Raw genomic sequence first — 21,351 nt, forward strand, 5'->3', positions numbered from 1 at the left:
GTTCTCGGAGTCTGACCACAGTCGATAGCTCCGGAGGAGAGAGACCTCCCTAGGCAGTTTTGGCCCAACTAAGATCAGGCAAGTGCAGCCGCCTCAATTCCTTCTTATCAGTGATTGATAGCCGCGTAACTGACGTGTGTCCCATCTATAATCAAGGGCCACATGACACTCGTCATATTTTCGCTTGCCCAGCTAAGTCTACCCGTCTTACCACCAGATCACTCTGGACACACCCCATCCTTGTCGCAGGGTTCCTTGATCTGGCTACTCCTTGATCTGGCTACTACATAAGCATAGAACAAAATGGATGAAACTACATTAAAAACTGTTACAACAACAACAAATACAATGAAACTTTTCATTGTTGCAATTATTGCTCTATTAAATAACGAAACCTTTTGTATTATTAATGAATGCGTTCATTGTCCCAATGAAGATTTTTCATTTTGCCAATGAGAACATTTCATTGTCTTAAATTTTAAAGAAATTTTCTTTTTTTTATTAGATAAAAATTGACAAATATACTCGGATGTGATTAAAATCTTTTTAGTAGATGATCGGACAAATTAATTCAAAAGTTAACACATTTCAAAACTTCAAAAAGGATGAACAGGGGAACAAGGAAATAAAACACAAAAATAAAATCAACAATAAAATCAGCAAGCAAACAATAACGACAACGAAATAGAAAACAAGTTGCCAAAAATAATTTTTTTGAAGCCTGAAGCGGAAATAGAAACTACTTACATCAGGACCGCCAACACCACCTGCAGTCCCACTACCAGCAATACCACCACCAGCACTACCAATACTTTGGCTAAATAGCCGTGCAGCGAAAGACATTTAAGAGATTATTTGGAGGGAAAAGTTCGATAGCAGTTTAGATGGCTCAGCTTAGTCCAGTTTGTCTATGACTATCGTTTCGAACGAAAAAAAATTGCCCCTGGTATTGGTAAGAGGCCAATGGTTTGGAGTTTTTTTTTGGATATGCAGGTATTGCACAAACGAAGAATTCTTTTTGGTGGGTTAGATCGAAGAGAGAGGGGTGTTGGTTGTTGCTTTCTTGCTGGGTTGTTTGCTTGCCTGATTGGTTTGTGGGGTTCTCAAGATGTTTGCACACGGATTTTGTTTCAAGGATTTTTAGGTGGAAAACACAAGATAGCAGTGAAAGGAGATGGAGGTGAAATACTAAAAAAATAGAAGAAGGAGAAAAAAATAAACAAATCAAACAAGAACAGAAATATATGGCAAAAAAAAACAAACTGAAATAAAAATCAGTTTGAAAGAAGGAACATAAAAACAACAAAGAATTCAAGCAAACAACTAGTCTAAGTACTACGGGAATTAAGCTAGAGCACATAAAAATTGTACACACACACACACACAAATTCAAATCATCACCATCTTTTAGGAAACGGAAGTACATTAGGCAAACACTAAAAGAAGGCCACATTCGCGATACTTCACACACACTTTTGTATTTCAAAAAAACGGAGATTTTATTTTGAATACATATGCATATCTTTAGATGGCCCACTTTTGATTTTATCAAACAAAGTGGAAAGGCTAAAGTGAAGCCAAAACCTATCATATTTGAAAAGTGGAAGTGTAAACAAAATAAAAAAAGAACAATAGAAGAAGACAAAGAAATGAGTGCAAAATAAATACTATATTTATTTAGCATAAAAAGAAAACTGAGCATTAGAAAAACCGTGGTTTTGCCCTGCCACAGCTTTTTATTAAAGCCAGCATGGTTGTGTAAATTGTCAAATGAAATCATCAAAAGGACACACCGATAATTCGCTATTTCAATCCAGCCTAGTGTAGTCCTGAAAGATAAGGTATTAACATAACTCATCAAATAAAAAAGTAACACGATGAACTATTTACCACCACCACTTCAAAAGTCATAGAAGTTGTGATCAGGGAGAAATTCTAAGGGTGTTTTCGTTTACGCAAAAAATATTTTGTCGTGGTGTTATTCTACTTTTTCCCTCATTGTATTGTCGCTCAAATAATAGTGTCATTCCAAAGTTATTGTTAATTCGTATTATTGTCAGCATACAGGATTCAAAGTCTACGACGGTGTTCTGCATATTTGGCAATCAATTTCGAGAATATTGCACCTTTTTCCCCAATCGACATCGCCATAAGATGATATAACCACCCAGCAAAAAAAGCGTCGCCAAAAAAGTAATGAAAATGTTCTTTTTGGATCCGAAAGTGGTGCAAAATTGACGCAGAAGCGATGAATTTAACATGGGCTTGTCATAGGACGTAAGTCCCCCATTTCAACAGCCCTTGCAATGAATTTGCATCACTTCTTTAGGTGTGATCCGAATTCAATGTTTTGGATGTAAATTAAAAAATTCTGTGACATTTTGTCAAATAAATAATTTTTATAATTTTTAATGGATTCAAACGCTTGTCGGAAACGTTTGACCTCAAATATTTTCAAAACTTTTTCAGATTGGATTTAGCATTTTTTTCGACAAAATTTAAATGATTTTTACCATTTTATGTATTCTTACTATGTTTTTAACCTATTTGAAACAAACAAAAAAAAAACAAGTTATAAAAAATTTAATTAAAAGAACTTCCTGGGTAGTTAAAATAAAGAACATCATTGGAAGTGCATCTTCTGGAAGCGCTTTTAAAGTTGTGCTGTGGAAGAACTTCCAAATTTTTTTGCTGGGCATGTCCGTCTGTCTGTTGTACTCACGCTGCAGTCTTCAATAATTGAATAACTTAAATTTTGCATTAACTCGTCTTTTGTCTGCAGGCAGGTCAAGCTCGAAGATGGACTATATCGGTTCAGATTTTGATATAGCCCCCATACTAGCCGACCCCCCGATTTAGGGTCTTGAGCGTCTAGACATCCCAATTTGCCTGCATTTTAAAATTTAGATGTATGTAATATAGGTGCATAAATAAGTGTGCCGAATATGGTGTGATATTGTCCACATTTGATATAGTCCCCATACAGCCCCATCGCCTGATTTGATTTCTTGGGCTTCTAAGCACCACAATTTTTATCCGATTTTCCTGAAATTCAAAATCTAGAAATATATTGGGTCCATAAATAAGTGTGTCGAATATGGTGTGCATCGGTAGAGCCCCCATAAATCCTGATCACCCGATTTGATTTCATAGGCTTCCAGACACACCAAATTTTTATCCAATATGCCTGAAATTAAGGGAAATTTTAGGTCCATTAATAGTTGTAGGGAATATGGAATTATACCAATTCCATGTGTTAAGTCTCTCGATTTCCATGTTGGTATATACGTTGGAATGACAGAGTATTTTGTCATCAAATCTATCGGAAATTCTATATATTTTCAGGTAAACCGATGAAGAGTTTTCAAAGGAAACAATTATATTATTTAATTCATGGAGTCGAGTATTTAACCCTCTAATGCCCAACCCCGCCGCTTCGTAAAATCAGGAAGCTTTAAGTGAAACACACCTTAAGACAACAAAAATGGGTAAAATAAAAAGAAAACTTAGTAAAATCTGCTCAAGACGCTTTGCAGCATTTACTGAATTTTGCCGCATAAATTTTACTTGTTTCGTTTTCTTGCTTTTGTGTCGTTAACATTGAATATATAATCAGCTGGCAAAAAAAAAAATTGGTGCATTAGAGGGTTAAGATTCGGACCGGCCGAAATTATGTCCGCATTTACTTGTTAAACTTCATTTTCCTGGCATATCATAAACTACCATACTAAATTTTTGCCAGGAGTTAATGTGGTTTTTATACTCAAACTATAGAAAGCGACCTACGCTAACCTAAACTAACCTTAGTGCCTAAGAGAGAAGTTCACCAATATGGTATCACAATGGACTGAATAGTCTAAGTGAGCCTGATACATCGGGCTTCCTGAGTAAGGTTAAGGCCAAATTTTCAGCTGGATTCAATCTTAAATACCAACCACAAAATAGTTTTTTCATTCTCTCCGTTTAATATTGGAACCTTAAGTGCATTTGCCGAAACACACCCCTCTCTCAAGACAATCGATTCTAATTGTACGGTTTTCGAAATTAAGTTAAAACATGTAATAGCCCTTTTATATTACACTCGAAATGTACTAAAAGTTGGTTGGAAATATTTTGACAAAATTTTCGATAGAAATAAAGTTTTGGCAAAATTTTCTATAGAAATAAAATTTTAACAAAATTTTCTATAGAAATAAAATTTTGACAAAATTTTCTATAGAAATAAAATTTTGACAAAATTTTCTATAGAAATAAAATTTTGAAAAAAATTTTCTATAGAAATTAAATTTTTAAAAAATTTTCTAAAAAATTAAATTTTGACAAAATTTTCGTTAGAAATACAATTTTGACAAAATTTTCTATAGAAATAAAGTTTTAACAAAATTTTCTATAGAAATAAAATTTTGACAAAATTTTCTATAGAAATTAAATTTTTTGAAAGTTTTCTAAAAAATTAAATTTTGACAAAATGTTCTATACAAATAAAAATTTTGACCAAACTTCCTATAGAAATAAATTTTTGACAAAATAGAAATTAAATTTTGACAATATTTTTTACATAAATGAAATTTTGACGAAATTTTCTATAGAAATAAAATTTTGACAAAATTTTCTGTAGAAATAAAATTGTCACAAACATTTTCTGCAGAAATAAAATTTTGCCAAAATTTTATATAGAAATAAAATTTTGACAAAATATTTTATAGAAATAAAATTTTTACAAAATTTTCTATAGAAATAAAGTTTGTACAAAATTTTTATAGAAATAATGTTTTTACAAAATTTACTATAGAAATAACATTTTGACAAAATTTTCTATAGAAATTAAATTTTTAAAAAATTTTCTAAAAAATTAAATTTTGACAAAATTTTCTATATAAATAAAAATTTTGACAAAACTTTCTATAGAAACAAAATTTTGACAAAATTTTCTATAGAAATAAAATTTTGACAAAATTTTCTATAGAAATAAAATTTTGGCAAAATTTTCTATAGAAATAAAATTGTGACAAAATTTTCTATAGAAATAAAATTGTGACAAAACTTTCTATAGGAACAAAATTTTGAGAAAATTTTCTGTAGAAATAAAATTTTAACAAAATTTTCGATAGCAATAAAATGTTGACAAAATTTTCTATAGAAATAAAATTTGCATAATAAAATTATTGCCTTTCACACCTAGAGGGAGCGTCCCTAAGAATCACTGGAGGTAAAAGTAACCAACAACTAAATATTGGAACCGGGAATATCAGAAGTTTATACGAAATCGGAAAACTAAACACCACAATTAGCAAAATGAACTAGAGGTTTAGGTGAATGTGCGTGAGTATCTACCACCCGTATCGTGCGTGAGCGTGCGTGAATAAACATTTTGCTTCGTGAATCTGAGTGAAATTTCACTGACCCCACTGAACGAATTTCTTGTGGATTGCGTTAGCCCACTTTGGACTCTGTCCATAGGAGAAAGTATTAAACCCACAGGCACAGAAAAACACATGTTTGGACATGGTCGCCGCATCCATTTAATTCTAATCTAGAGTACGTAATTGTCGCGAAAACCATGTATTTTGTCTTTGTAAAAATAGTTTTCGAGCTGAGAAAAATGTATGGTGGCAATAAGCATTTCAATGGTTCTCAAATACCGCAAACATGTTCTATCATTTAAATGATAGAATTTGATACCATTACATGGACGAGAAAATCATGTACCTGACCATTCAATTTTTTTACTTTTTATTTACTGTGTTTTGTGTTAATTTATTTATTCAGAAGTGGCACGTGGTTCTATGTGAACACAAAAAAGGAATGTGTAATTGAAAAATGTACCTGTTTTTTGTTCTGCATTTTGCTATATGGATCATTTATTTTTATTTGCAGTTATATGATGTCTGCGTTTGTACATTTGATGAGCACGAAGTAAATATGGAACAAGTATAGTCGGCCAGGCCGAATCTTATGTACCCTCTACCATGGATTGCGTAGAAATTTCTACGAAAGACTGTCATCCACAAATTTCATCTCACGTGGTTGTTAAATATCATATACTACCATCACGTACCAAATTTCAACCCGATCGGATGAATTTTGCTTTTCCAAAAGGCACCGGAGGTCAAATCTGTGGATCGGTTTATATGGGAGCTATATATTAAAGGGTGATTCTTTTGAGGTTAGGATTTTCATGCATTAGTATTTGACAGATCACGTGGGATTTCAGACATGGTGTCAAAGAGAAAGATGCTCAGTATGCTTTGACATTTCATCATGAATAGACTTACTAACGAGCAACGCTTGCAAATCATTGAATTTTATTACCAAAATCAGTGTTCGGTTCGAAATGTGTTTCGCGCTTTACGTCCGATTTATGGTCTACATAATCGACCAAGTGAGCAAACAATTAATGCGATTGTGACCAAGTTTCGCACTCAGTTTACTTTATTGGACATTAAACCAACCACACGAATGCGTACAGTGCGTACAGAAGAGAATATTGCGTCTGTTTCTGAGAGTGTTGCTGAAGACCGTGAAATGTCGATTCGTCGCCGTTCGCAGCAATTGGGTTTGTGTTATTCGACCACATGGAAGATTTTACGCAAAGATCTTGGTGTAAAACCGTATAAAATACAGCTCGTGCAAGAACTGAAGCCGAACGATCTGCCACAACGTCGAATTTTCAGTGAATGGGCCCTAGAAAAGTTGGCAGAAAATCCGCTTTTTTATCGACAAATTTTGTTCAGCGATGAGGCTCATTTCTGGTTGAATGGCTACGTAAATAAGCAAAATTGCCGCATTTGGAGTGGAGAGCAACCAGAAGCCGTTCAAGAACTGCCCATGCATCCCGAAAAATGCACTGTTTGGTGTGGTTTGTACGCTGGTGGAATCATTGGACCGTATTTTTTCAAAGATGCTGTTGGACGCAACGTTACGGTGAATGGCGATCGCTATCGTTCGATGCTAACAAACTTTTTGTTGCCAAAAATGGAAGAACTGAACTTGGTTGACATGTGGTTTCAACAAGATGGCGCTACATGCCACACAGCTCGCGATTCTATGGCCATTTTGAGGGAAAACTTCGGAGAACAATTCATCTCAAGAAATGGACCGGTAAGTTGGCCACCAAGATCATGCAATTTGACGCCTTTAGACTATTTTTTGTGGGGCTACGTCAAGTCTAAAGTCTACAGAAATAAGCCAGCAACTATTCCAGCTTTGGAAGACAACATTTCCGAAGAAATTCGGGCTATTCCGGCCGAAATGCTCGAAAAAGTTGCCCAAAATTGGACTTTCCGAATGGACCACCTAAGACGCAGCCGCGGTCAACATTTAAATGAAATTATCTTCAAAAAGTAAATGTCATGGACCAATCTAACGTTTCAAATAAAGAACCGATGAGATTTTGCAAATTTTATGCGTTTTTTTTTAAAAAAAAGTTATCAAGCTCTTAACAAATCACCCTTTATTATGGACTGATAGGAACCAATTCCTTCATGGTTGTTGGATACCCTATACTAACATCAGGTACCAAATTTCAACTGAATGGGAAGAATTTTGCTCTTCCAAGGTGCTCCGGAGGTCATGGGGCCTATATATAATTATGGACCGATATCGACCAATTTTTGCATGGGTGTTTGAGGCCATATATTAACATCATGTACCAAATTTCAACTGAATCAGATGAATTTTGGTTTTCCAAGAGGCTCCGGAGGTCAAATCTGGTGATCGGTTTATATGGGGGCTATATATAATTATGGACCGATATGGACCAATTTTTGCATGGTTGACCATATACTAACACCATATACTAACACCATGTACCCAATTTCAGCCGGATCGGATGAAATGTGCTTCTCTTAAAGGCTCCCAAGCCAAATCGGGGGATCGGTTAATATGGGGGCTATATATAATTATGGACCTATGTGAACCAGTTTTTGCATGGTTGTTAGAGACCATATACTAATACCATGTACCAAATTTCAGCCGGATCGGATGAAATGTGCTTCTCTTAGAGGCTCCCCAAGCCAAATCGGGGGATCGGTTTATATGGGGGCTATATGTAATTATGGACCGATGTGGACCAATTTTTGCATGGTTTTTAGAGACCATACACGCAAACAAAAAAAAAAAACGTTTGGAAAAAGTGTACCGAAAACGTTTTTCTTTTGTTAGAGTTTTTTGAATTGCTTCGAAAAGTATACACTTTTATCACCAAAAAAATTCGTTTGTTACAAAATTTTTATTTTTTCAGTAAAAAAAAGTTATTTTTGAACCAACAACACAGTCCATTTCGTTTATATCAAACACTGTTCTTTTCTAATTTTAGGTCTTTAATAAGACACATTTTACAGTTCATAGTAAAAATTTAATATAGTAGAATGTAATGTTGAAAATTTTTTCGGAATCTTCCGATCATATCTGGAATATATGTAAAAAAAAAAAACTTTGGTCGAAGCAGGGATCGAACCCACGACCCTTGGCATGCAAGTCAGACGTAGCAACCACTGCTCCACGGTGCCCAACTAAATGTATTTTTCTGTTAAATAAACTTTGTTTAATCGACTCGTGGGCGCCGCAAGCTATGCTATATAAATATAACTTAGTTATATGGGTAATTATCTATTGATGACAATAACGGCGACATGGCTCAGTGGATAGTGTGTTGGCTTACAAATTGCATGGTCCGCGGTTCGATTCTCCGTCCAGGCGAAAGGTAAAAAAAAAATTTAAAATGTATAAAATCGTATAATTCCTTCTACATTGTTTGTGTTACAGAAAAAGGTGCTAAGAACTAAAAAACTTCGTGGAAGTGGGAAAGATGTGAGGGAAAATGCAATTAGCCAGAAAAAAATTTTTTTGAGGTAGTCTTTATGAAATTGTTTTCACATCCTGGAAAAGAATAAACGTTTATCACAAAAAAAATATACTTTTCTTCCAAATACACTTCCATTCAACGAAAAGCAAATGAGAAACGAACTTTGTTTGTCTAAAATTTCGTTTGGGAGGAAAGAATTATTTTTTTGCGTGTATACTAACACCATGTACCAAATTTCAGCCGCATCGGATGAAATTTGCTTCTCTTAGAGGCTCCGCAAGCCAAATCGGGGGATCGGTTTATATGGGGGCTATATGTAATTATGGACCGATGTGGACCAATTTTTGCATGGTTGTTATATAGCATATACTAACACTATGTACCCAATTTCAGCCGAATCGGATGAAATTTGCTTCTCTTAGAGCAATCAAAAGCCAAATTTGGGGGTCCGTTTATATGGGGGCTATACGTAAAAGTGGACCGATATGACCCATTTGCAATACCATCCGACCTACATCAATAGCAAGTACTTGTGCCAAGTTTCAAGTCGATAGCTTGTTTCCTTCGGATGTTAGCGTGATTTCAACAGACGGACGGACGAACGGACATGCTCAGATCGACTCAGAATTTCACCACGACCCGGAATATATATACTTTATGGGGTCTTAGAGCAATATTTCGATGTGTTACAAACGGAATGACAAAGTTAATATATCCCCATCCTATGGTGGAGGGTATAAAAATCCAAAAGTGTAATTTGAATTGAATTTTTTGATTGTCATCTCTAGTATGTTAAAATGATGGGTTCACTTCAAAAACGTTTTTCATCAGTACTCTCAGTAATTCAAGTAACATTTTGGAGAGTTTTAAATCACATCTAGCAGTACTTAGAGACCATTTTTGTACCACTACTTGCCCAAACAAAAAACTACGAAACACATTGTAATGCCTGGTAGAATTAAAAATGCTTGGCAAACTTTACACTTCTTCCACAGAAAATTACATTAGAGTCAAACTTATTCCTGTTTTGACATTCTTGACATTTATTGCTGACAATAGTGTTAGGGAAGCTTTGAAGCAGCAACTAAATACTACTGTTGCCTCAATTTTTCGTCACAAAGACTTGTATAAAGACAAATGTGTAAAACGTATGGCATTGTAGGATGAGAACTAGAACAATGGAAATGTTGTCGAAACATCTTGGAAGAATGTAAAAACGCATTTTAAGCGATTTCCTCTGCTTTTGTATTACACTTAAGACTCTAAGAGGAAATGTTATTTACAAAAATTTTCTCAAAAATATGGCCTTCGTTTACTGGGTATATAAGATGGGGTCAAATTCGTTTTAATTTTTTTTTTCAAAGAAAATGATGTAACTTTAACAAAAGTTAAGGTAACTAGTCCCTATTTAGTTTTTGTACAAAAAGTGATTGTCCGAGAAAAGTTGCGATTTACTCAACTTAAAAATATCATAGGTGGTGGGTATAAAAATGAAAAAAATTTTAGCACTTTAGTTTGTTTCATAACATATCAGTCATCCTTAACATTGAACACAATTACAAATTCCTATTATAGACCCACTTGAATATTCCCACTTCTAAATACTTAGTGCTACCCTTGTGATTGCACCATACCAAGATGGTGAAAGTAAAGAAATTTTCAGGAAATGTGAAAATAGTTAGATCCGGGCATTAAGAAATGCATGATGAAGATGACGATATACATATCGTATGTATACTCTGATATACGCTTACACACTCAACGACAAAACAAATATACCTTCAAGCATTTTATATGGCCACCCATCATGTCACAACATGGCATTGGAATTCAAAGGAAAAGTAAAGAAAACCTGAATAAAAATTTCAGTACCGGAACTTGAGAACGTTTACTTTCATCTCTTCACATGTATGCAAATACATTTTATGGATTCATTTCGCTCATCGTTAAGTGGGGAATTGAATGCAAATAAGACAAAGAGAGAGAGAGAAAAAAATAAAAAGCAGGATATGTTTTAAAAGGTAAAGCAGGAGTGTAACAATACAATTTAAAACGAAGAAATAATAGGACAATTTTTTAAAGTTTGTAAACTTTAGTGATATGAATTATTAAATAATCAGGATAGGTTAGGCACAGTGGCACCAGTTCGAAAAAAGCTTCGAAATCTTAAAATAGTGAATTGTGAAAATAGTGTCACGCAATTTGAGGGCATTTTCAGCACTGTCGACAAACAAGAATGATGCGATTTACTCTTTTGATTTCGTGTATGCCCGTTATAATGATAGCATTTTTTAAGTTGCTCTGGAATGACACTATCATTTGGACGAAAACGCAATGGGGGGAAAAAGTAGTGTAACACTAAGGCCGAAATTTTTTTCCGAATCGACAGCGCTTATACACCCTTTACCATGAAATGCCATCCACATTCGAATTACTAGCGTTGTGATAACAGTTGCCGATGGCAAGTGACAACCGGACCGGATGAAACTTGTTCCTCCAGAGGTTCTAGAAATTAAATTTGGGAGTCGGATTATATGGTGGCCTTATATGGCTATGGACCGATATGAAAAAATTTTAGCATGATTACTAGAAATCATACACAGATAAAAATAAGTTTGAGAACCAATAACTTTTGTTGGAAAACCAATAACAAAATTTGTTAATTTTCCTGCAACAAACTAATTTGTACTTTTAATAACCATTATTACAAAAAAGTTGTTAGCAATCGTCACCATCAGAAGACAACAAATAATTTGTGTTCTCAATAACATAATTTGTAAGTAATTTGTTGAGTATCCAACAGTACAAAATATTTGTTGTTGAACGTTACGTTTAATCCTCAACAAATATTTTTGAATTTGAACGAAAAAATTTGATTGTGGTTTGTTGGAGTTTATCAATGACCTGTAACAAATTTATTGGTGTATTGATAAAAAATTAAATTGAAATTAAAATTGACAGAATTTTGCTATGAATTGCACCAAAATTGCAAAATTGCCGGAACAATTTTGGAGATATTTTGTTAAGTACACACAGAGAAGGAATATGACCGAAATGTTATTTTTGGACGGGGAACATGTAACATTTTTGTGTCGAAAATCCTATACTCAGTTTTGTAAATGTTTGACAATTTTAAATTTGAGTAGTCCCGGGTCTAGCAAGCATTTTGACAACTTTTTTCCCAGTGCTATATATTCTAGTTAATTAGAATTGTAATAACTCTAATCCCGATATTAATATGGTTTTATTATTTATCTCATACAAAAACACATTTAAGAAACTACCATATTGAAAAATATACAAATAATATATAAAATATATAAATATAGCTTTCGTACATATTCTCAGCGATGTGTGCGTAACCAGTCTTGTATTTTTGTTTTCATATCGATAGCAGTCAACTATTTTCGCAACAAAGCAATTTGTTGAAAATTCAGAATATTTCTATTATTTCCTCTGTGAAGCATCTACAAACACATTTCAACAACAAATGCCTCATGTTCAATCGACAAATTTGTTGAGCATAAGCAGATTCTACATACAAATAAAGTTGTTAATATTTATTTGCAGTTATTTTTTTGTGTGTACACCAATATCACGTACCATATTACAACCAGATTGGACGAAATTTGCTCTTTCAGGAGGCTCGGAAACCAAACATAGGGATCCGTATACATAGTGGATATAAATACCCAGCAAAAAAATTTGGAAGTTCTTCCAAAGGCACAACTTTAAAAGCACTTCCAGAAGATGCACTCCCAATGATGTTCTTTATTTTAACTATCCAGGAAGTTCTTTTAATTCAATATTTTATAACATACTTTTGTCATATTTTTAATGGGTAATTTCAACTTTTTTTGTTTCAAATAGGTTAAAAACAGAGTAAGAAGTGATAAAATGGTAAAAATTATTTAAATTTTGTCGAAAAAAATGCTAAATGCAATCTGAAAAATTGTGAATTTTTTAAAATATTTGAGATCAAACGTTTCCGAGATGCGTTTGAATCTATTAAAAATTATAAAAAATTATAAAAATTATTTATTTGACAAAATATCACAGAATTTTTTAATTTACATCCAAAACATTGAATTCGGATCACACCTAAAGAAGTGATGCAAATTCAGTACAACGGCTGTTGAAATGGAGGACTTCCGTCCTATGACAAGCCCATGTTAAATTCATTGCTTCTGCGTCAATTTTGCCACTTCCGGATCCAAAACGAACATTTTTATTACTTTTTTGGCGACGTTTTTTTGCTGGGTAATTATGGACCGATTGGACAAATTTTTGCACAACTGTTTTCTATAGAAATATAATTTTGACAAAATTTTCTATAGAAATAAAATTTTGACAAAATTTTCAATAGAAATAAAATTTTGACATAATTTTCTATAGAAATAAAATTTTGACAAAGTTTTCAATAGAAATAAAACTTCGACAAAATTTTCTATAGAAATAAAATGTTGACAAAATTTTCTATAAAAATAAAATTTCGACAAAATTTTCTACAGAAATAAAACTTCGACAAAATTTTCTATAAAAATAAAATTTTGACAAAATTTTCTACAGAAATAAAATTTTGACAAAATTTTCTACAGAAATAAAATTTTGACAAAATTTTCAATAGAAATAAAATTTCGACATAATTTTCTATAGAAATACAATTTGGACAAAATTTTCTATAGAAATAAAATTTTGACAAAATTGTCTATATCACAATTGTTAGAGGCCATAGACTAATATCATCCGATCAGATGAAATTTGCTTCTGCAAGGTGAAAAATTTTTTTTTGACAAAATTTTCTATAAAATAAAATTTTGACAAAATTTTCTATAGAAATAAAATTTCGACAAAATTTTCTATAGAAATAAAATTTTAACAAAATTTTCTATAGAAGTAAAATTTTGACAAAATTTTCTATAGAAATAAAATTTTAACAAAATTTTCTATAGAAATAAAATTTTGACAAAATTTTCTATAGAAATAAAATTTTGACAAAATTTTCTATAGAAATAAAATTTTGACAGAATTTTCTATAGAAATAAAATTTTGACAAGATTTTCTATAGAAATAAAATTTTGACAAAATCTTCTATAGAAATGAAATTTTGACAAGATTTTCTATATATATAAAACTTTGACAACATATTCTATAGATATAAAATTTTCTATAGAAATACACTTTTGACAAAATTTTCTATAGAAATACACTTTTGACAAAATTTTCTATAGAAGTACAAGTTTGACAAAATTTTCTATAAAAATAAAATTTTGACAGAATTTTCTATAGAAATAAAATTTTGACAAAATTTTCTATAGAAATAAAATTTTGACAAAATTTTCTATAAAAATAAAATTTTGACAAAATTTTCTACAAAAATAAAATTTTGACAACATTTTCTATAGAAATAAAATTTTGATAAAATTTTCTATAGAAAAAAAAATTTTGACAAAAGTTTCTATAGAAATAAAATTTTGACATAATTTTCTATAGAAATAAAATTTTGACAAAATTTTCTTAGAAATAAAATTTGGACAAAATTTTCTATAGAAATAAAATTTTGACATAATTTTCTATAGCAATAAAATTTTGACAAAATTTTCTATAGAAATAAAATTTTGACAAAATCTTCTATAGAAATGAAATTTTGACAAGATTTTCTATATAAATAAAACTTTGACAACATATTCTATAGATATAAAATTTTGACAAAATTTCTATAGATATAAAATTTTGATAAAATATTCTGTAGAAGTAAAATTATGACAAAATTTTCTATAAAAATAAAATTTTGACAGAATTTTCTATAGAAATAAAATTTTGACAAAATTTTCTATAGAAATACAGTTTTAACAAAATTTTCTACAGAAATAAAATTTCGACAAAATTTTCTACAGAAATAAAATATTGACATAATTTTCTATAAAAATAAAATGTTGACATAGTTTTCTATAAAAATAAAATTTTGACATAATTTTCTATAGAAATAAAATTTTGACAACATTTTCTATAGAAATAATATTTTGACAAAATTTTGACAAAATTTTCTATAAAAATAAAATTTTGACAAAATTTTCTATAGAAATACACTTTTGACAAAATTTTGTATAGAAATACAATTTTGACAACATTTTTTATAAAAATAAAATTTTGACAAAATTTTCTATAGAAATAAAATTTTGACAAAATTTTCTATAAAAATAAAATTTTGACAAAATTTTCTATAAAAAAAAATGTTGACAAAATTTTCTATAGAAATACACTTTTGACAAAATTTTCTATAGAAATAAAATTTTGACAAAATTTTCTATAGAAATAAAATTTTGACAAAATTTTCTATAAAAATAAAATTTTGACAAAATTTTCTATAGAAATAAAATTTTGACAAAATTTTCTATAGAAATTAAATTTTGACAAAATTTTCTACAGAAATACAATTTTGACATAAATTTCTAGAGAAAAAAATGGCAAAATTTTTGAGAAGCCATTAAAAATTGAGCAGTTTATGGACAAACAAAATGATCGACTTTAGTTGGCAAAGAGTTCAGCTGAAAATGAACACCTTCCATTGGCCATCAGAACTCAAGAACTAGAGGTCTGCACAATTCCATTTGTAAATGCAGAGTACACGTGTACTTGCTAAATGAGTACATATAGTTGAGAGAGTCGCAAAACAATTGGTACACATTTTAATGAACACCAAAAGCCACGAGTAACTTCTTGTTGCTACTCTGATGTCTTTACTACCAACAAGCACATATTCCTCTTTCTCTCTTATTGAAGTGTACTCAGAGTGATTACGTCGAGTATGTTGCGAGAACAAAACTTCATAGAGTACTCCATGTACCAGTTTCAAAAATACAAGAAAACAGTTACTCTCCATAATATATGTTTTCGGATTGATATAAAGAACGGCAAACGTTAAGGTAAGTGTGTGACATACATAAATATATGAAATATGTGACATACATACATATCTATGATTAATAATAATGGAAAGTTTTGCTTCGCACATAACTGAGCAATACTTGTGGTACCGCGTGAAGTGAAGAGAATCCATGTTGTACTTTTTCTCAAGTACTTACATTTTTATTGGTCCTTTTTTTCGGAACACATATTGTTTCGGATAAGTACTTGGTGGTATTTGACAAGCAAGTGTTCTCTTCACTTCACTACTTGCGCTCTGAGAGAAAGACAGTGTATGTACTATATTCGACAGCGAATTGCATACATGTAGTGAAAAGTTATTCGATGCAGACCTCTATCAAGAACCACCGATGGTTATGGTGTGGGCCGCACTAAAGGCCAATGGTTGCTCCTCGCTCGTATTCATCGATCGTGGGTTCAAAATAAATGCCAATTATTATTGGAAAAATGTCCTTAAGATAGTATTTAACCCCTAGTACTAAACCCCATTTCGTTCATGGACTTTCAAACAAGAATTAGCTCGATTCAACCTAGAATAGCTTGAAAAGGAGATTCCTCGCTTCATTTCTACAGCACAATGGCCACCAAAATCTCCGGATCCATTGGACTTTTGCAGCAGGAGTATTTTGGAGAGTAAGGTTGACATTAAAAAAATACAAAAGACTTGATCCACTTTGTTGAAAATGGGCCAAAATACATCAGAGCCACTTTCGTTCTGTGTGTGATGTCTTTTTCGGCCATTTGAAAGGCCATTAATTCGTGCAAAATCTAGTCAATTCAAACAAATAGAAACAGATTTTAAAATGTGATATTATTTCCGATATTAGCTGGTTTTGAAATTAAAAAAAAACGATTTCGCCGAATGAACTTAAACATCCGAAACGCCCTTTTTCGTGTCTTTTTCTAAGAATGCTTCTTGTTTGTATGCTAATATCCACACTTATATATGAGTTTCGCTCCGAATAAACTAATTATTGTTTAAGATCCTTGTTATTAAGCCCAAGAGATTCCGTTCCCCTGAATTACATTCTTCTTAGCTCTGTATTGAATATTTTGATGTATAAAACTTAATTAAAGGTACAATAATAGTAGTACATTCTCCAGTATTCTCACCAATATTAATTCCATAGAGACCATATGACCACCACCACTACAGTTATACGGGGTATTGCTTGCCTACTGCCACACATCCCCATGACAAATGAATTCCACAGCGCCTCCTGTTGTTGTTATCGGCAACACCCAAAGCGTGTTCGCCACAATCGCAATTTGTTATGCAGAAGCCATCGCCTTTTGCATGGGGAGATACGAGTCTGTGGAATTTTAAATTTTCTATTACTACAGACCCCGTCCGTCAGATAAATTAATTAAAAGTCTGCAATGATAATGCGATACTAACCGGCTACCACAGATATTGTGCGGCCGATGCACATATGTGGTTTCACATTTGGAGACTACACCAATGCCTAATGGAATTTACACGAGTGTTGAATGTGGTCTTAATCAGTCAATGAAGGGTTTGGTGGGGGCAATAAGTAGGGTTTGGGTGGTAAGGGGGAAAGGCATAGCCAATAACATCAGATACAGCATCAGGGGGAGAATATTTAAATCAAAATGGCAAAATTAGAAATATTTGTATAGTACTGCATCGCATTGTAAGCTTCTGTACATGTAAATATAGGCATTTCGCAGAAATATTGCTAGTGTTGCAATTTGGCAACAGAGAGCTCTATCGTAAAGGTTTGCATTTTTGGAAGTTCCAAATACTCAGATCGTTTTGACGGGAAGAAAAATTAGGTATCTTATCATTGCGGTAACAATAGAATGGGGGCGGAACAAATTAAAACGGAAGTGTCTTACTGAGTCTATAATAAGAGTCTTTCACTAGACCTAAACTAGAGCGCAAAAATGTTCTGACATCAGTATCAAATTTCAATAGGATCGAATAAAAGTTCCTCCTCCACACCTCAAAAAAAATCGCTTCTGTAACATATATACCCAACACACATTCTGCTTCAAGCATTTATATTTTCAGTATTGTTTCAAACAAAATATTGTTTGTATTGTTCAAACACATTATATTTCACCGTAGGTATACACAGGAAAAAAAAAATTTAATGAAATTTTCTTTGTGTGTATATATTTTTAAGGCGCCAATTGGTTACTTCTATTTCTATACCCTCCACCATACTTTGTCATTCCGTTTGTAAAACATCGAAATATTAGTCTAAGACCCCCATAAGGTATATATATTTTGGGTCGTGGTGAAATTCTGAGTCGATCTAGCTATGTCCGTCTGTCCGGCTGTCCATCTGTCTGTGGAAATCACGCTAACTTCCGAAAGAAACAAGATATCGACTTAAAACTTGGCACAAGTACACGCAACAAAGGAACATGATCACCTTAACCACGTTTCAAGAGCAAAATGTTATTTTTGGATGGTGACCACGTAACATATTTATCGCAAAAATGTTTTTTTCTTGCCAAACATAAGATCCTTTCCGAAAACAGATACATAATTTCCGAGAAAATAACAGGGTTGCGTTAAAAATGTTACATGGTCACCATCCAAAAATAACATTTTGTCCTTGAAACATGTTTGAGGTGATCATATTCCTTCTCTGGGTGTAGTTGTTATTGATGTAGATTGGATGATATTGCAAATGGGCCATATCGGACCACGTTTACGTATATCCCCCATATAAACCGACCCCCAAATTTTGCTTGCGGAGGCTCTAGGAGGAGCAAATTCCATCCGATCCTCTAAAAATTGGTACGTGGTGTTAGTATATGACCTCAAACACCCATGGGAAAATTGGTCCATATCGGTCCATAATTATATATAGCCCCTAGATTTTGCTTGCGGGTCCTCCTGGAGGAGCACATTTGATGCGATTCGGTTTAAATTTGGTACGTGATGTTAGAATATTGTCTCTAACATTCATGCTAAAATTGGTCCATATAGGTCCATATTTATCTATAGCCGCCATTTAAGCCGATCCCCAGATTTGACCTCCGGAGCCTCTTGGAGGAGCAAATTTCGTCCGATTCGGTTGAAATTTTCTATGTTATGTGAGTATGTGGCCACTAACAACCATGCAAAAATTTATCTATTAAGGTCCATAATTATATATAGCCGCCATTTAAGCCGATATCCAGATTTGACCTCCGGAGCCTCTTGCAGGAGCAAATTTCGTCCGATTCGGTTACAATTTTGTACGTTATATTAATATATGCACCCAGAAAAAAATGCCTTCGAAACTAAAGGAAAAATTTTTCATCAATATAGTTTATCCATTTTATTTCCATTAAGGTAAAATTTTGTGAGAAATAATAAAATTTACTGGTTTCAGTAAAAAAATCCTAAACTGTAAGCAGTTAGGAATAGTTCATTAACTAGAATAAGGCATGGAATTTTACTCATACTGTTTTCTTCGCTGGGTATAAGAATTTACTACTGAACAAGAAAATTTTATTCACCGATAACAAAGCATTCATAAAAATAAACAAAACCCGAACTAAAACCAAGTTTCCTCAAAATTAGTAAAATTTCTTATAAAATGATAATTGCGACTTCCTTTATAATAGAAAGTTTTTCATACATACGAACAACACTTGGCATAGAAAAATATTTTAGTTCATTCGTACTAAGAAGTATGCAATCCTTTCAAAACTTAAGGAAACACACTTGTTAGAATATAGGATATTTTCCTATATTTCTATTGTCTACCTGTAATCGATACCTGTCATCGTAATCGATGTGTTTGCGCGTGGGTTGTTTTTTTAGTTGGAATCGCGTTGTTGTGGTATACGGAGAGATTGTTCAAAAATAATATAATAAATAACAAATAAAATATATAAAATATTTGTTATTTTAAATTAGTGAGGAAAATTTTCGTTTTTTTGAAAATAAATCTATCAATGTTCGTGATGGTGTATAAAGAAAGAAAACACCAGCAGAATAACAATCCTTTCATTTGTCTTCATTTTGGAATCTTCAATTATTTGGAATAATTTGGAATTCAATTATCAGGTAATATTCAGTGACGCTAACCTTTTGTAACAAAAATGGTTTATGATTTTTTATATTTTTTAGGTATTGAAATTGTAAAAGGAGGACAAAATCGTTAGGCAGCAACTTATTAAAAGTGAAAAGTACAAGAAGAAGAAAAAGTGCGTTTTACAGTTGATAATATCACATGGTTGATTCTTAATAAATATATTCAATATATTAATAAAACATGTCTTTTATTGAAGATAAAATTGCTTATATAAATAAATAAAATTGTATTTAAAAACGAAGGTAAGCAGTTCTAATTGTGAAGTAAAAGTTTTACCACAAATGTGTAAGATTTGTCCAAATGAATGAAATATTTCAATAAAATCATTCCATATATGAATTCAAATCAGTTAAATTTTTTCATTCTGTAGTATAGTGGTACATAAATATAGGAAAATGTTAACTAATATATGGAATGCATTATACCTAATTTCTACGAAAATCACATCGTTCAAACAAATAAAAATGTCTTTGGCGCTATACGAAGTTCAACTTTCTTCACAATGAGTTCATTTTAACTTAAAGAAGGGGTCACTTTTTTCTGGGTGTGGTATCTAACAATCATGCAAAAATTGGTCCATATCGGTCCATAATTATATACAGCCCCCATATAAATTGATCCCCAGATTTGATTTCGGGAGTCTCTTGGTCTCATGTTACATGGTCACCATTCAAAAATAACATTTTGCTCTTGAAACAAGGTTGAGGTGATCATTTCCTTCTCTGGGTGATATACCCCGTATGGACTAACTTCCAATTTTGAAGACGATGTTAAGGAGTTTTAAGATACCTTGCCATCAGCAAGTATTACCACAACCCAAGTACTCGTAATTCGATTGTGGATGACAGTCTTTAGTAGAAGTTTTTACGCAATCCATGGTGAGGGGTACATAAGATTCGGCCTGGCTGAACTTACGGCCGTATATACTTGTTTTAGTTGCAGCAAACTCTCTCGGTCTTTCATTCTAAACACATATATGTTTATAAGCAATTTCTAAATTAATATATATTTGCATCCACACATATTATATTTACAAAATGTTATGTCCCAAACATAATATGTTCTAACATATATGTCGCAAACATGTTATGCTAGTTTATGAACATTATATACTTGGACTTAAAAATATTGTGCAAAAGAAAATTTGATTTCCAAATATATAATTTTTACACCGAAACATATGAAAAACAGACTTTTTCGTCCGTGCATAAGGCCCAATAAATCAAATCTTGGGATAGGTTTTCAAAGGGCATATGAGGTCAGTATTTGCCATTCTCCATGAGGTTCACGCTCTAAACCTGGGGATTGGTTGAATGAGGGGTCTATAATTAATTATAGATGAATAGGGACTGATTTTGGCATGGTTAGTATAGGGCATATACTGACTGACTAATGTCATAATATTCAGATTGGTTGTATCACATAATAAACACATATCTTTAAATTTATTTTCCAGCAATCACTTTTTTACATTTTCTGAATGTTTTTTTTTTTCATCCTCATAAATTTCATGGTGACTATTGGCAGAATTCGAATGATCCATTTAATATTGTTATT

At 32.2% G+C, this 21,351-nt stretch overlaps 1 long non-coding RNA gene across 2 annotated transcripts in view; it reads right to left on the reverse strand.

Moving 5' to 3' along the window:
- Positions 1 to 754: 754 nt before the first annotated feature.
- The window catches only part of LOC142222139 (uncharacterized), a 524,629-nt gene continuing 504,032 nt past the window's right edge, over positions 755 to 21,351 (reverse strand). For both annotated transcript variants that reach the window (XR_012718266.1, XR_012718265.1), the window contains one exon: positions 755 to 1,188. This is a non-coding gene — a long non-coding RNA (uncharacterized LOC142222139). The remainder of the gene's footprint in view (positions 1,189 to 21,351) is intronic.

The sequence above is a fragment of the Haematobia irritans genome, chromosome 1 (assembly GCF_050003625.1).
Source record: "Haematobia irritans isolate KBUSLIRL chromosome 1, ASM5000362v1, whole genome shotgun sequence".
Taxonomy (NCBI): domain Eukaryota; kingdom Metazoa; phylum Arthropoda; class Insecta; order Diptera; family Muscidae; genus Haematobia; species Haematobia irritans.